The sequence below is a fragment of the Heteronotia binoei genome, chromosome 4, assembly GCF_032191835.1.
Source record: "Heteronotia binoei isolate CCM8104 ecotype False Entrance Well chromosome 4, APGP_CSIRO_Hbin_v1, whole genome shotgun sequence".
Lineage (NCBI taxonomy): Eukaryota > Metazoa > Chordata > Lepidosauria > Squamata > Gekkonidae > Heteronotia > Heteronotia binoei.
The window spans coordinates 184713648-184726968 of NC_083226.1; the positions used below are offsets into that span (position 1 = coordinate 184713648).

Sequence of the window (13321 nt, forward strand, 5' to 3'; positions counted from 1 at the left end):
TTTCTGTGTAGATTCAACTTTATACAAGAGTTTATATAGTGTCAATGGCCTTTTGATAAGGTTCCACATATTACCCTTGTTGACAAGTTGGTAAAATGTGGTTTGGATCCTGTTACCGTTAGCTGGATCTGTAACTGGCTGACAGATCACACCCAAAATTGGGAGGGGTTGCAAATACAGTAGAACAGGGGCGGCCAATGGTAGCTCTCCAGATTTTTTTCCCGTACAACTCCCATCAGCCCCAGCCAGCATGGCTGATGGCTGGGGCTGATGGGAGTTGTAGGCAAAAAACATCTGGAGAGCTACGATTGGCCACCCCTGCAGAAGAACCCAGAAACAGGATCCAGGATGATCTTGACACGCTGGAAAAAACCAATAAAATGAATTTTAACAGGTATAAATGTAAAGTTCTGCATTTAAGTAGGAAATGTTGGAAGGGACCTCCAGAGTCATCTAGTCCAAACTCCTGCACAATGCAGGAAACTCACAAACACCTCCCCCTAAATTCACAGGATCCTCATCGCTATCAGATGTCCATCTAGCCTCTGTTTAAAAACCTCCAAGGAAGGAGAGCCCACCGCCTCCCGAGGAAGCCTGTTCTATTTAGGTAGGAAAAATCCAATCCATGGTGATAGGACGGGGGAGAATTGTCTTAGCAATAGTATGTGTGAAGAGGGCCTTACATGAGTCAGCGTATGTTCCACTAATACCCCTAGATCCTTTTCGCACATACTACTGCTAAGACAAGTCTCCCCCATCCTATAGCCATGCATTGGATTTTTCCTACCTAAATGGAACAAGCTTCCTCAGGAGGCGGTGGGCTCTCCTTCCTTGGAGATTTTTAAACAGAGGCTGGATGACCATCTGACAGCAATGAGGATCCTGTGAATTTAGGGGGCGGTATTTCCGAACTTCCTGCATTGTGCAGGAGGTTGGACTAGTTGACCCTCGAGGTCCCTTCCAACTCTATGATTCTAATATTTTATATGAAGAGTAGTTGTCTTTTAGGTGTAAAATATGAAGAAAGACCTTTTTTGGGGGTAAGCATTTTCACCGTTTTTCTTTCTGGTGGTTCTTAAATTCTCTAGATGATTTCCAAGCTGAGTTAAACTGCACATTCTGAGCATTTTTCCTCTGTATTGCCATTGAGGACTTCTATTGTTAATCAGTGTCCTATCGTTAATCAGTCACTCTGAGCACTCAAAATGTTTCTTCCCTGTGGGTTCTTAGGTCTGGTGAACGATGGCCACTCCAAATGAATCTCTTTCCACATTCTGAGAATTAGAAGGGATTCTCCCCGTATGGGTTCCTAGATGCTGTTGAAGAATGCCGCTCCAAGTGAATCTCTTTCCACACTCTGAGCATTCAAAAGGTTTCTCTCCTGTGTGGGTTCTTTGATGCCCTTGAAGACTGCTACTCTGACTGAATCTCTTCCCACACTCTGAGCATTCAAAAGGTTTCTCCCCTGTGTGGGTTCTTTGATGGTTTTGAAGACTGCTACTGTGACTGAAACTCTTTCCACACTCTGTACATTCAAAAGGTTTCTCTCCTGTGTGGGTTCTTTGATGTTCTTGAAGACTGCTACTCCGACTGAATCTCTTCCCACACTCTGAGCATTCAAAAGGTCTCTCCCCTGTGTGGGTTCTCTGATGCAGTTGAAGACTGCCACCCTGACTGAATCTCTTTCCACATTCTGTGCATTCAAAAGGTTTCTCCCCTGTGTGGGTTCTTTGATGCTTTTGAAGATTATTACTCCAACTGAATCTCTTCCTACACTCTGAGCATTCAAAAGGTTTCTCCTCTGTATGGGTTCTTTGATGCCTTCGAAGATGACTACTCCGACTGAATCTCTTCCCACACTCTGAGCATTCAAAAGGTTTCTCCCCTGTGTGGGTTCTTTGATGGTATTCAAGATTCGTACTCTGACTGAATCTCTTCCCACACTCTGAGCATTCAAAAGGTTTCTCCCCTGTGTGGGTTCTTTGATGCTTTTGAAGACTATTACTCAAACTGAATCTCTTCCCACACTCTGAGCATTCAAAAGGTTTCTCCCCTGTGTGGGTTGTTTGATGCTGTTGAAGACTATTACTCCAAATGAATCTCTTCCCACTCTGTGAGCATTCAAAAGGTTTCTCCCCTGTATGGGTTCTTTGATGCGTTCGAAGATGACTACTCCGACTGAATCTCTTCCCACACTCTGAGCATTCAAAAGGTTTCTCCCCTGTGTGGGTTCTTTGATGCGTTCGAAGATGACTACTCCAACTGAATCTCTTCCCGCACTCTGAGCATTCAAAACGTTTCTCCCCTGTGTGGGTTCTTTGATGCTCTTGAAGACTGCAGCTCCAACTGAATCTCTTCCCACACCCTGAGCACTGTAAAAGGTTTCTCCCCTGTGTGCTTTGCTTGGTGCTGCTGAAGATACCCACTCGTAGTGAATCTCTTCCCACACTCTGAGCATTCAAAAGGTTTCTCCCCTGTGTGGGTTCTTTGATGGACTTGAAGACTGCTTCTCCGATTGAATCTCTTTCCACACTCTGAGCATTCAAAAGGTTTCTCCCCTGTGTGGGTTCTTTGGTGTAGTTGAAGATACACAGTCGTACTGAATCTCTTCCCAAACTCTGAGCATTCAAAAGGTTTCTCCCCTGTGTGGGTTCTTTGATGGACTTGAAGATAACTACTCCGGCTGAAACTCTTTCCACACTCTGAGCATTCAAATGGTTTCTCCCCTGTGTGGGTTCTTTGGTGCAGTTGAAGATACACACTCGTACTGAATCTCTTCCCACACTCTGAGCATTCAAAAGGTTTCTCCCCTGTGTGGGTTCTTTGATGGACTTGAAGATTGCCGCTCTGACTGAATCTCTTTCCACACTCTGAGCATTCAAATGGTTTCTCCCGTGTGTGGGTTCTTTGCTGCCGTTGAAGATACACACTCGTACTGAATCTCTTTCCACACTCCGAACATACAAAAGGTTTCTCCTCTGTGTGGGTTCTTTGGTGCTCTTCAAGATGGCCACTCCTGAATCTCTTTTCACACTCTTTGCAGGAAAGTGGTTTCTCCCCTGTATGAGTTCTCTGATGTTCCTGAAGATTTCCAAACCTCTTGAATCTCTTTCCAGACTCTGTGCATTTGAATGGTTTCTCCCCTGTGTGGGTTCCTTGGTCCACAAGGAGTTGCAATACACTTCTGAAGTACTTTCCACACTGAAGGGATTTGCTTGCCTTCATTATCATGTGCTTAGTTATGTTACGCTTTCTTCCATCTTGATTCTTAGCCATATGGCCACCGTACTTTCTCTTAGGTAGGCCTCGAAAACTGACGTTTCCTTTTAAGCCATTTTTAACTCTGACTGGCATTTGCTGATGAAGTTCCTCGTCCTCCTCATTTCTCTGATCATCCTCTGCTGGAATAAATAGAGAGGCTCTTTTAGTACCTGGGAGGTTTGTAAGGTCCAAAGGCATCTATGTGACTGCATAAGGAAAGGATTGATGGCCCCTTGGCCTCATCCAGCTTGGCTGATCTTAATCAACTTTCCCAAGAATATCTACTACTGAAGGATACCTCACACTCCCTCAAGAGCCAAAGCAGAGCTCTTGGCCAGAATGAGTTTCTGCACCTCCGGATTTCAGTCCCCAGAAGGCCACCCTCCCTCTCTTCCTCCTTACTCAGAGGGCTTTATGTTTGTTGCTCAGAAGTAAACCAGAAATCCCCTGTGGCTATTCCTTGCCTCTTCCCTTGATAACCATAAAGGGTACTCACTCTCAGCCAGCTCATTTGGGAAGGAAATATGCTCTTCGGATCCTCTTGTTGAACTCTCCAGCCTTTCTTTGGATGCAAAGCCATGGTCTTTTTCCACCACTGTCTTTCTTATACTTCTCATTTCTTTTGCACAAAGAGAGAGAGAGAGAGAGAGAGAGAGAGAGAGAGAAAGAGACTGATCATTCTTGTATGGGAAAGGAAAGAAAGTCAAGAATAAAAATTCTTCTGGAAGGATGAAGTCGTGGTCAAGATCAAAGTGAAGAAGAGGAGGAGGAGGAGATTGGATTTAAACCCTGCCATTCACTACCCAAAGGAGTCTCAGAGCAGCTTACAATCTCCTTTTCCTTCCCCTCCCCACAACAGATGCCCTGTGAGGTGGTGGGGCTGAGAGAGCTCTGACAGAAACAGCTCTTGAGAGAACATCTCTGACAGAGTTAGGACTGACCCAAGGTCACTCCAACAGTTTAACCTGGAAGAATGGGGAATCAAACCTGGTTCTCCCAGATAAAAGTCCACTCACTACACCACTACACCAAACTGGCTATAAGGGATAAGCCTTTACGTTGGCTCGATGCGCAGCCATGCCCTCAAAGGTGCTAGAAGGGAAATATAGAAAAGTCCCGTATGAAGACCGACGCTGCCCTTGTGCTATGGGAGAGGTGGAGTCGATGACTCATATGTTTTTTCGATGCCCTTTCCACCAAGTACAGAGGGATAGGTTTGTTTCCCCGTTTGTAGTTAAACCAATGGCAGACGCGGACGAGGCATGTTTGGAGAAACTTTTGGTGGATGCAAGTCCAACTATCTCTAGACAGATAGCCAAATTTTGCCATTATCTTGTGAAGTTCCATACTAAGAAACAAGAAACTGCATGTCTTGTATGATCTCTTGGAATTTTAGTTTATAAATGTTTTTATATACTCTGATTTAAAGGATTTATATAAATTGGAACTGACTTGAATTTTAAAATTGGTTAAATTATATTTTAGTTATCTTGGATTGTATAGGTGGGGAAATGTTTATGTATTTTATGTTTTTTTAGGAGGGTACTTTATACTATCTTAGGTATTTTAGGAGGGTTTTATATGATGTGTTATAGTTTTTATATTGGTCTATGACTGTAATAAAGTTCATTCATTCATATAAGGGATACGGATCTCTGAGGCAAAGCACCCCCTCCCAAGGGTTAATGTGATTATTGTCACCTGGTCCAACTTTCAGGTGTTTGCGATTTGTGTCTCTCTGCAGCATTATCTTCTTCAGGGCCAGACTACAGAATGTGGCAAATGGTTAATCATGAGAACGTGTAATCAGTAGTGTAAGCAGGAGGGAGGTGGCATTAGGATGGTGCTGACAATCTCTGGAAGATTCCATCAAGAAGGGCCCTTGATTGGGTCGTTAGGACCACTTGAGGTAAAGGTACAACGTATACTACGGGTATCGCCCAGAGGGAAGCCATGGTAGTACACCTTGATATTATCCTGCTTCATCATGAAGAATAGTTTTATGTAGAGTAACTTAGGCTACAGCTGGTATATTCATGCTACAACAAGAGTTGTCATCTAATACAAAGTGTTTCATGTATTAGATAGTTCAGTCGGTGTTGTGGGTCAGCCAGGCCTCAGCAATAGTGAGGACTCCTCAGTACAACAGGAGCCCCCTGTAGCCAGCCGGCTGACCAGAAGGAATATCCGCTGCAGGCTTGTCAGGATTCACAGCCAACAGCTAGGGCAGAGCCACCGAAACCCTCAGCAGGTAACCTCAGTTGGCTGTCCCCAGCCCTCCGGTATCACCCACAAAATTAGAGCGCTGCAGACGGAGGCTGAGAACAGAGCTACAGACAAGATGGCAAAGTGCACAGTTTCCTGGCCTGACACCAGCTGCTTGCTGATAACAAAGATAGGTAGTTGCAGGATTGTTCCCAGGCACTTCGCTGGAAGCATGATCCTTAGCCGTGGGTTATAAAGCCAGCCGAGAGAGAGGCTGTCAGGCATGGATACAATGTGTACGAAAGATGCTAAGCCACCAACTCTGCCTTGCTTGGCTTCTGGAGCCCTGACCTTGGACTAAACAAGCCTATCTTCCTCCATTCTGGCACCTGATACTCCAAGTCTGCAAGCCAGGGCAACTAACTTTTCTTCTTTTTTTGTTGCCGAGCTGCATAAACTGTGCTGTTTAGCGATGTTTAAAAATCTTTAATGAACTTTTATATATCTTAAAAGAGGGTCTGCATTACTTGTGCACACTCTCCCCTTGTGCCCACTGGTACACACTCAAACACATGAGGGTACACACTCAAACACATGAAGCTGCCTGCTATTGAATTAGACTCTTGGTCCACTGAAGTCAGTCTTGTCTGCTCAGTCTGGCAGCAGCTCTTTTTGTTGTTAGCCGCCCTGAGCCTGCTCTGGTGGGGAGGGCGGGATATAAATAAAATGTGAATGAATGAATGAAACTCTCCACAGTCTCAGGCAGAGGTTTTTCACATCACCTCCAACCTGATCCTTTTAACTGGAGATGCTGCTGGGGGTTGAACCTGGGACCTCCTATGTGCCAAGCAGAGGCTCTGCCAGTGAGCCACAGTAGCGGGACAGGCCTCAAAATGCTGTATTGCTATTGAATCTTTTGATTCAAGCCTCATCACAATGGCAGCAATTTGAAGAAGATTTTGTATTTATATCCTACCCAATACGCTGAATCTCAGAGTGGTCACAATCTCCTCTACCTCCATCTCAGCAGGTGCAAGTGGAGGAGTGGGAAATCCAACCCGTTTCTCCCAGATAAGAGTCTGCGCACTTCACCACTACACCAAACTGGCTCTCAAACTTGCACCTTTGGCCCCTATGAAAGATCCTTACCCAGAAAGGCCACGCTCCCATAGTTCTCCAGCATGACTTCCCTGTACAGAGCTCTTTGTCCTGGATCCAGCAGGGCCCACTCAGCCTTCGTGAAAGAGACGGACACCTCCTCAAAGGAAAAGGGACCCTGGAAGAAAAAGCAGATTCCCTCCTCAGACATCATGCCAGGCAGAGGTGGCACCCGGGAAGGGAGTCGTCTGGGAAGCTACAGGGACAGACAGAAGGAATGGGATTCAGAGGAACTCTCACTCACACACCTTGTAGAGACTGCAGGAGTAAAAGGGCCCCCCCAGAAAGGAAGAGTGCCCCAGGCTGTCCCCCCTCCCTGCTCATCTCCCCTACCTGGACTGGAGCTGCAGCAGTCGTTTTCACATCTCTGAAAAGAGGAACACTCAACAGCATCTCTTCACTGCTTGTTACTGAGATAAAGGAAGGAAGAGTGTTTGCTTGTTTCTTCCCTCCTGCACACACCTCCCCCCTCCCCAGGAGTCTGAAACCTTCCCTGAGCAAATTCTTAACACTTTTTACTACATTATGGGAGAGGCAGAAGAGAAGCACCAGGGACCAAGAGCGAGTCAGAGTGATTCCTCAGTGGAACAGGCTTCCTCCTTGGGAGATGGTGGGCTCTCCTTCCTTGGAGGTTTTTAAACAGAGGCTAGATGGCCATCTGACAGCAATGAGGATCCTGTGAATTTAGGGGGAGGTGTTTGTGAGTTTCCTACATTGTGCAGGGGGTTGGACTAGATGACACTGGAGGTCCCTTCCAACTCTTCTATGATTCTAACAGGCTTCCTCCTCGGGAGGTGGTGGGCTCTCCTTCCTTGGAGGTTTTTCAACGGAGGCTAGATGGCCATCTGACAGCAATGAGGATCCTGTGAATTTAGGGGGAGGTGTTTGTGAGTTTCCTGCATTGTGCAGGGGGTTGGACTAGATGACCCTGGAGGTCCCTTCCGACTCTTCTATGATTCTAACAGGCTTCCTCCTCGGGAGGTGGTGGGCTCTCCTTCCTTGGAGGTTTTTAATAGAGGCTAGATGGCCATCTGACAGCAATGAAGATCCTGTGAATTTAGGGGGAGGGATTTGCGAGTGTCCTGCATTGGGCAGGGGGTTGGACTAGATGACCCTGGAGGTCCCTTCCAACTCTATGACTCTATGATTCCTGACCGTTAGAGCGATTCCACAGTGGAAGAGGCTTCCTCCTCAGGAGGTGATGGGCTCTCCTTCCTTGGAGGTTTTTCAACAGAGGCTAGATGGCCATCTGACAGCGATGAAGATCCTGTGAATTTAGGGGGAGGGATTTGCGAGTTGCCTGCATTGGGCAGGGGGTTGGACTAGATGACCCTGGAGGTCCCTTCCAACTCTAGGATTCTATGACCTATGAGCTTTGGGGATTCAAAATGCTGCCAACATATTTCAAACCTTTGTGAGATGTGGGGCTGGCCTGGGAGGAGTGAAGGTGGTGGGGGATGTTGAAATGACATAGCATGACATGTTACCATCACATTCACAATCTACCAGAGAGAGGGCCTTCTCGGTAGCAGCCCCCTACTGGTGGAACCAGCTACCAGAGGACGCGAGGGCCTTGAGGGACCTCGCCCAGTTCTGCGAGGCCTGTAAAATGACACTCTTCCGGCTAGCCTTTAACTGATCTCGCGTTACGGTATTGTGGGAGCAAATGTAAGAATACTGAAGCCATCAGAAGCGAAAGAATTACAAATGATATCAGCACCAGATTGTTTTAATGACTGTTTGTAAATGGTCCTATTAATGTCATGCTGTTTTTAAATGGATGGTTTTTGTTCGTTGCTGTGAGCCGCCCTGAGCCTGCTTCGGCGGGGAGGGCGGGATATAAATCAAATCAAATAAATTCAGCCCAGATGCGACTTGAGTGAATCTGGAAACTTGAGAGTAACAGCAATGAGTTTGCAGAGTGTCTTTTGGCATGCTCATGTTACAACCAGGTTTTCAACCAGATGCAACATAAACATGACATCACACCTGCCCCAAGGCCACCCCCCCCCCAAAAAAAACCTGCTAGGGGGAGCAGACCATCCCCTTCCCTCGTTTAGCTTCCTGTTTCCCACAGCAGGCTGCCAGATGCCCATTATTACTGGACCCCGGAATCTGGTTTTCAGAGCTCTGCTGCCCCAGAAAATGGAGGCTCCCTTGCTTTACTGAGTGGAATGGCTCTCTCCAGGTTTGTCTGCCTTTTCTCTTTAAAGGGGCCAGCATACCTTCGGGACCGCTTCTCCCTGTATGAGCCCCATAGGTCTTTAAGATCAGAGGCCCAACACCTCTTGGTGATACCCGGCCCCAGAGATGTCCGTCTGGCCTCAACAACAGACAGGACCTTTTCAGCCTTGGCCCCTGCCTGGTGGAATGAGCTCCTCCTGGAAGATCCGGGCCCTGCAGGATTTAATTCAGTTCCGCAGGGCCTGTAAAACAGAGCTCTTTCTCTAGGCTTTCAGCTGAGACAGTGACTATCACCCATCACTCCTTATTGGCCTTCCCCCTCTCAGTCCATCCCTGCTGGACCTGGACAAGAGGCCATGTTTGTGAGGCAGACTCTGCCATTCTGAAATTTTGGATATTTTATATAAATTTTAACAGATTTCAATTGTTGGTTGTTTTTATGATGTAGCCCACTCTGCGCCTGACCTATGGGAAGGGTGGGCTAAAAATTGAACAAAATAACTAAGTAAAGCCGCATTGAGTTTCTCTTCCGGAAGGAAGGTGAGATATGAATATTTAAATGAATAGGAGGAATCACCATGAATTTGCGTGATCTCCTTTTAGGGGCATCACAGTGAGTGGACGTGGAGTGCCACAAATTAACTCTGTGTTGTGTGAAGAAGGATTTTAATTCTCTTCCTCACCCCCAACTAGTTTCTCCCCATTAAATTCACAGTGTGCCACGGTTGCACCCAGCCACGACAGGTCTTTACCACAGCAGAGGGCATCTTGGGCCTGCTCCGTGGCCTGCGCCCTCTGCACTTGCTCCAAGGAAGCTCCTTCTGCCTCAGGAATTGCAGCTTCTGTCTTCACGGATGGTGCCCACATCTGAAACAGCAGCGAGGGAGAGGGGAAAGAGATGGAGTGGAAGAGAGACCAAGGAAGACATCTTGCCCCACTCCCAGACTCTGCACCCTCCCATCAGCAGATCTGGTCAGTTTTCTGGAGGGATCACAAATTCTCTAATAGAAGAGTCTGCTGAAAGAGCCTGTTCAATCTCCCATTTGGATGATTAGCACTTGGACAGATGTCTGGCAGGGAACCTTTGGGAGAAGGCCAGATATGATTGGTTGAATTGGGCATACCTGGATGGAGTCCCCTCACCTGTTCTGCCTGCCTCTTCTCCTCTGCCTTACTCAGGAGGAAACCTTCGGCCAGGGCTACTGCCTGGGAACTGGTCTCCGGCCCACATCCTCTGACCAGCTCTGCATTTCCTGGGGCAGAACAGTCAAGAACTGCTCCAGGATCACCAGGTCCACGATCTGCTTCTTGGTGTGCCTCTCCGGCCTCAGCCACTGGCTGCAAAGTCCATGGAGCTGGCTGCAGACCCCTCGGGGCCCATCGGCCTCCCGGTAACGGAATTGCCGGAAGCGTCTGCAATCTGCATCTGAGATGGCAGTGAGCTGATCATGGATAACTGTCACCAGGGGTTCCCAGAATTCAACATCACTCCCGGCTTGGGTGGGATGGAGGCTTTCAGTTGCTGCCTTGCCAGTCCCAGGTCCTTCTGGGTTCTGCTCTTCCATCTCTTTCCCCTTCTCTCAGGTCACCTCTGACTGGGTAATGATGCCTTTAGTCCCTTGTGTATGAAGAGCGGCGTCTCCCTGGAGGAAAGCAAAGTCACAGACAGTCACATGGAAAGTCAAAGGGAATGGAGATACAGCACTGCATTCTCCACTGCAGGGGAAGCCAAAGTGCTCGGCATTCCGGCCAGCCAATCAGCATGAATGAGTCATCCCATTATATCCCACTTGGGCCTCCTTTCTGCATTTAAGTAAGAAAAGTTGGAAGAGACCTCCAGGAACGTCTAGTTCAGCCCTGCACAATGCAGGAAATTCACAAACACCTCCCCCTAAATTCACAGGATCCTCATTGCTGTCAGGTAGCCATCTAGGCTCTGTTTAAAAACCTCCAAGGAAGGAGAGCCCACAACCACCCAAGGAGGAAGCCTCTTCCACTGAGGAACCACTTTAATGGTCAGGAAGTTCTTCCTAATGTTCAGCCGGAAACTCTTCTGATTTAATTTCTACCCACTGGTTCTGGTCGTACCTTCTGGGGCCACAGAAAACAATTCCACCCCATCCTCTCTAGGACAGACCTTCAAGTCCTTGAAGATGGTGATCCTATCACCTCTCAGCTGCCTCCTCTCCAGGCTAAACATCCCCAGCTCCTTCCACCTTTCCTCCTAGGACTGGGTCTCCAGACCCCTCCCCATCTTCGTCGCCCTCCCCTGGGCCCTTCCAGCTGGTCTGGACCCTTCTTCAAATGTGGGGCCCCAAACTGAGCCCCATTTGTCTCCAGCTCAAGCTGCCCCTTTGTCTCTAGCTGCAGACAGAGCCAAGGTGTGGGCAGGGAGGCGCTTCCCTCCAGACTCCCCCCCTCCCCCGCCCCCCTGCAAACGGGGTTGCCAACCTCCAGGGGGGTCTCCAGCTCTCCCCCGGGAGCACCACCCACCTCCGCGGCTTCCCGCTCCTCTTCCGCGGGCTGCAGAGCCTTCTCCGCCCCCTCCCCGCCTTCCCGGTCCTCCCGCGGCCGCTCCAGCCGCCCACTCGCTGGCTTTAACCCTCTCGGCGCTGCAGAGGAAGGCAAGGGGCGCCCCGCCGTCTCCTGCGCCGAGAGGAGCTCCGGCTGCTGCTCAGGGCTTTGGGGGCTCTTCTGCGCCAGATCTGGGGAGGCTGCAGGGCAGGAAGGGGCAGAGAGCCACGAAGCAGACAGATGGACAGTGGCTGGATGCTGCTGCTGCAGCCCTCGCCGGGGCAGGGGAAGGACCTAAGAGAAGCCCTGTTGCCTCCCGCCCCAGCACCAAGAATACAGAGCATCCCTGCCCCAGACAGAAGAACATAAGAGAAGCCCTGTTGCATCAGCCCACTGGCCCCTCAACTCCAACACTCTGTGTCACACAGTGGCCAAAAACCCCAGGGGTCCTCAGGAGGTCCACCAGCAGGGCCAGAACCTCAGAATCCCTCCTGCTGTTGTCCCCCCCCCCCAGCACCAAGAATACAGAGAATCCCTGCCCCAGACAGAATAACATAAGATAAGCCCTGTTGGATCAGCCCAGTGGCCCATCCAGTCCAACACTCTGTGTCACGCAGTGGCCAGAACCCAGGGGCCTTCAGGAGGTCCACCAGCAGGGCCAGAACCTCAGAATCCCTCCTGCTGTTGTCCCCCCCCCCCCAGCACCTAGAATACAGAGCATCACTGCCCCAGACAGAAGAACATAAGTTAAGCCCTGTTGGATCAGCCCAGTGGCCCACCCAGTCCAACACTCTGTGTCACACAGTGGCCAGAACCCAGGGGCCTTCAGGAGGTCCACCAGCAGGGCCAGAACCTCAGAATCCCTCCTGCTGTTGTCCCCCCCCCCCCAGCACCAAGAATACAGAGCATCACTGCTCCAGACAGAAGAACATAAGAGTTGGATCAGGACAACTGGCCCATCCAGTCCAACACACTGTGTCATACAATGGCCAACAAACCCAGGTGCCATCAGGAGGTCCACCACTGGGGCCAGGACACTAGAAGCCCTCTCACTATTCCCCCCAAGCACCATGAATACAGAGCATCACTGCCTCAGACAGAGTTCCATTTATACCCTGTGGCTAAGAGCCACGGATGGAACTTTGCTCCAGATACTTATCTAATCCCCTCTTGAAGCTGTCTGCGCTTGCAGCTGCCACCACCTCCTGTGGCAGTGAATTCAACGTGTTAATCACCCTTTGGGTGAAGAACTTCTTTTTGGCTGGCAGATAGGGCTGCCAACTCTGTGTTGGGAAATTCCTCGAGATTTGCAGAGAGCACGAAGGAACCTCAGTGGGGTCTAATGCCAGAGAGTCCCCCCTCCAAAGCAGCCATTATCCCCGAGAGAACGGATCTCTGTCGTCAGTAGATAACTTGTAATTGTGAGAGATCTCCAGGCCCCACCTGGAGGTTGGCAGCTCTCACAGGGCAGGGTGCCAGCACACTTTGCAGAAGAGGTGGCATCTTGTCACCTAGAACAGAGCCCTACTTTTTGGTTTATCACTGGAAGTGCCCACCTTTACGCCAAATGCCAGAAAATCAACAACTGCATACGACTCAGACTTTGACACACACACACACACACACACACCCAGGAAATATTCAGAGTCTGAGTAGAAAATATTAAACCAGAGGGGCTGAGGCAGCATAAGGCACCTTCAAGAGTTCCTGCATAAGAACATACGAGAAGCCATGTAGGATCAGGCCAATGGCCCATGCAGTCCGACACTCTGTGTCACACAGTGGCCAACAAACCAGGCGCCATCAGGAGGTCTATCATTGGGGCCAGGACACTAGAAGCCCTCTCACTGTTGCCCCCCCACCAAGCACCAAGCATTCAGAGCATCCCTGCCAAAGAGATTAGAACATAAGAGAAGCCATGTAGGATCAGCCCAGTGGTCTATCCAGTCCAACACTCTGTCACACAGTGGCCAACAAACCAGGTGCCACCAGGAGGTCC

General features: G+C 49.2%; 1 pseudogene; it reads right to left on the bottom strand.

Moving 5' to 3' along the window:
• Positions 1 to 1226: 1226 nt before the first annotated feature.
• Positions 1227 to 11353, bottom strand: LOC132570210 (oocyte zinc finger protein XlCOF6-like; annotated as a pseudogene).
• Between the last annotated feature and the right edge of the window lie 1968 nt (positions 11354 to 13321).